Genomic DNA, 4,470 nt, shown 5'->3' on the forward strand with positions numbered 1-4,470 from the left:
GACAAGCCCATCAGTCTGGGGGTGGTATATGGAGGTTTTGAGTTGTTTCACCTTCAGTTGTCGGCAGGTCTCTTTCGTCACAGTAGACATGATGTAGGAGCCTTGGTCTGTAAGGATCTCCTCGGCTATCCCCACCCAGCTAAAGAGCTGTACCAGTTCTCTTGCCACAGCCTTGGAGGTGGCCGACCGGAGTGGTATTGCCTCTGGAAAGCGGGTGGCATAATCGAGGATGACCAGAAGGTATCTGTGTCCCCGGCTGGACTTTGGCAGGGGCCCCACAATATCAGTTGCAATCCTGCTGAAAGGGGTTTCAATTATAGGCAGAGGAATAAGTGGATTTCGATATTGGGTTATGAAGCTAACACACAGAACAGTGCCGACAATAGTCTTCGACTGCCTTCTTGATGCCAGGCCAATAGAACCGTGTGAGGATGCGCTCATAGGTCTTCTCAGACCCCAGGTGGCCTCCCAACAGGTGAGTGTGTGCCAAGTACAACACCTTAGAAGTATATGCTTTGGGGACCAACAACTGTTCACAAATTTCCCCTCTTCGCTGATCCACTCTATACAACAATTTATTCTTTATCATGAAATGTGGATACGTCAGTCTACTCACCCCCTCTTGTAGTTGGCCCTCAATCATTTGTGCACTCCTCCACGCCTGGGTCAATATGGGATCTTGCAGTTGGGCAGTGCCGAACCGTTCAAACCTTCCCCCCTGGGGGGTTTCTGCTGGGGGAAATTCAGAGAACACTTCGTGGGATTCTATGTCTTTGAGTACCTGCGCTCCTCCCAGGCCCTCTGAGGCAGTTGCTGTGGAGTCGGAACGTTCTTCCTTACCTCTATCCTCCTCTGGGCTGGAGGCTTCTGCCGCAGTAATCTCTTCAGGGGTTGGCGTAGGGTGGTGTTTGGACGAACGGCACCTTTGGTGTCGGGGAGGTCTCTTCCCTTCTGCAGCTCGGTCTGTCCAGTAGGCAGCAAAGGCCGGGCAGTCTCTGCCAACCAGGACCAGGACGGGCAAGCACTCCACAACCCCTGCTCGTACTTGGAACTGGCCCCGAGGGGTAACCATGCTTACTTCAGCAGTGGGATAGTTCCTAGTGTCCCCATGAATACAGGACACAGAAATCTCTCCACCCATGACCGGCCCTGCAAACTCTGGCCGGACTAGGGCCACCATGCTTCCAGAGTCGACAAGGGCTTCGGTGTCTCTGCCTCCAATCTTGACAGGGAACCTAGGGGCAGCTGCCCCCTCATGGGCCAAACAGGTGGTGAGAAAATGGCACTGGAGTCTTGAAGAGTCAGTGGCACTCGCTGTGGGCATGAGTTCCTCTCTGCCTGGGCAATCCTGGGCCAAGTGTCCTTCTCTTCCACATGTAAAACATCGGAACGCAACAAGATTCCGCAGAGGCCTCTCCTCCCAATTTCCTTGAGCTTTCCAGGCTCTTGCCTGAGTCACCTCGAGGTGTTTCTTAGGGGTCTCTCGGTCTGGTTTTGGTTTCCAGGAAGTGGCTTTGTTTTCTTCCGGCTTCAGCAAGCTCACATTCACCTGGTTATTTTCCAGGAGGGCAATTAGTGGCTCTATGTTCTGCGGTCCCTGTTGAGCCACATATTTCTTGGTATCTGCCGGCAGGCCGCGTATGCAATGGTCGATCACCACCCTTTCTACTGAAGATGGCCCGTCTCCTTCTTCTAGCCAGCTCCTCACCATCCAAGTCAATGTGGCTACCTGGTATCCCCAGCTATGAACTCGCTGAGCCTTAGCAGGTAGGCTGAGCCCATATTGGGCGCGAATTGCTCTTTTGACCATCTCATAACTGGCTGCCTCATGGACAGTGAGATCCCGGCAGGCCTTCTGTGCCTCCCCGGTCAGGAAAGGGAGTATTACATTAGCCCAATCAGTCCTGGGCCATCTCTCTCGCTGAGCCGTTCTCTCAAAGAGGTCGAAGTAGGCTTCAACATCGTCATCTTTAGTCATCTTAGTCAAATAATCTTGAGGCCTCCTTCCCTGGGCCTCTGTCCTTCGACAGAGTTCGGAGACTGCTGCGTTCAGGGTGGTTTGGGCCTGCAGAATGGCAGTCAGGGCCTCCTCCATTTTCTTGTTGTTTCTTGTCCGCCTAGTGCAAGGTCTGAATCACAAGCGAGGCTTCGCCATGCCTGCATTCTCCACCATATGTAAGCCGACCCCATTGAGCTTCCGTCCTGAAGAACTTGTCCTGTGCTTGGGTTTAGGGCGATCCAGCATTCAGCATCTGCTCGTCTCCCCGGCTGAGACACTACTGAGGCCTCTCGGTTCCCTTTTATGTGGTGGCGTTTGATTGTTCCTAACAGCCTGCAGCTGAGGCTTCCTGTTAGAGGGGAAAAAGTGAACACCTGTGTTGGAGCTATCCCTGGTCCTTAACTCTCTTACTGGGTGGCCCAGCCCTTGTTGCTTCCTCTGATGGGGTTCTCCATGGTGCTGTCTCAGTGTTCAGTCTGCTTTGTCGGGGACCATACCTCTTTCTGGCCACCACAATATATATTTTTGAATAATGTTAAAATGTGAATATCAATGATACATCAGGCTTTTGAGGAATGTTTATGCATCTTTATGCTGCACACTGGTGGTGGTTGAGGAGAAATCTCATGATATGATTGTAAAGCACTTTGGGTGTACAGCAATACACAATAAAGCGCTATATAAATGATTAATTTATTAATTCATTCTCTCAATTATCATTGTATTGCATTGCATTATATGGTTTGCATTCCACAATTAAAACTGCATAGTTCTGATAAAAATAAACTAAGCATTGAAATATAATCTAAGAAACATTATTGGGAGATATGTTTATGTGCATTTTATGTAAGTAGTCTACTATACTTTTATAAAGATCTTATTGATTCATTACAATCTATTTACAATTGAAATCAGAATTTCATCTAACCTTTTGGCCATATAGGCTATATATCTGCAACTGCACTAAATTGCATATTTCTGCTTAGTCTGGGCCTGTCATGTTCCTTGATGTGTTCCCCTGTCTTGTGTTTAGGACTCTTGTTTTGTAATGTGTTTCTGTTCCTATTGTTTCCCTGTTCACTTCCTTTGTTCAGTTCCTGTCCCTGTTTGCCTTGCCTTGCTTGTTCCCATGGTTTCCACTCATATATTGTCATGGTTATTCATGAGCTCCTCCCCCTTGTTACCTCATTACCCTGTGTATTTCTACCCCTGTGTTTTCCCTGGTTCTTTGTCTAGTCTAGTCTGCTTACTGGCTGTTGAGTGTTTGGTTCACCGTTCATGGTTTCTGTTATTTACTTCAATAAAGTTAATCTGCATTTGGATCCTCTTGCTTTTGTCCACCGTCATCTCACTAAGTGTAATAGGGCCTCTGAATAAAATGTAGGTGTTTTTTTCCTTCTCTAGAGCTTCATGTTCTCACAGTATAATACTATATTGCCCATAAATTCATGATTTATCAAATATGATGTTCAACAAATGCAACTTTTTTAAATGTTATTTAAAGGTTCAGGTTTTTTCGGACTATTATTTCATATGTCCGGCTTTACAGGGGTTTAGAATTTGTAGTATGTGTGATGATTGGGAGCCACTGGAGCTAGGGAAGCACAGTACTAACCTGTACTAACCTTTTTTAATCTTACGCCTTGCAGAGATGCAGAGCACTGGATATCTTGTAACATCTGAAGCACTTTAGAAGACCAAGAAATTAGTTTAAATTCCTACTATTAAGAATGAAGAAATGATAGTTCACTATCATAGTTCAAAAATTATGATATAATGTGTTCTTTCTCTGATGATGTTTCAATAAGACATAATTACATGTCCTCAATATCCAACTTCAACCTAAAATCCTAATCAAATAACAAAAGCCAGGTCCTTCATAATGTCATCCTTCAGGAAATGACATTATTTTGGAGGGAAAACAGAACATTAGTATGTGTTAGCAATGGATTTGATTCATTCTGTAATGTTTTGTGGTATTAATTGGTTTGCTTGACTGTAAAACATGTAGTCTGTTTGATAAAATAACATAAACTTGCAGGATATTGTCAAAAAATAAATAAAATAAATTTGACACCCTTTCTTTTAACCCCACACTAAGCAATTTGTAAAAATCAAACTGTGGTCTGAGCTTGACACAGCATATATTTGAAAGTCTGGTTTGCCCTTTTATATAAATGCTTCCTTAAATTACAATTGTGCATATTCTTTTTTTATGTTATTGAGTTCAAAAGGTACTGCATATCAGGAATGACTCAGTTCTAGCATCTAAGCATGATCTAATGAGTTTCAGCATTGCCATTTATGCTGAGAGTGGGACAGAGGCAGGGCAGACATTACGGCAGTGACTGAAAGAAGTTTTCATGATACAGCTATCACTAGGAATCAGTGATCACATCAGGGGTGATTCCAGGATTTTCATTTAAGGGGAATATATACTGTATGTATATATATATATATATATATATATA

This window comes from Sinocyclocheilus grahami, unplaced genomic scaffold (assembly GCF_001515645.1).
Source record: "Sinocyclocheilus grahami isolate Dianchi unplaced genomic scaffold, SAMN03320097.WGS_v1.1 scaffold722.1, whole genome shotgun sequence".
Lineage (NCBI taxonomy): Eukaryota > Metazoa > Chordata > Actinopteri > Cypriniformes > Cyprinidae > Sinocyclocheilus > Sinocyclocheilus grahami.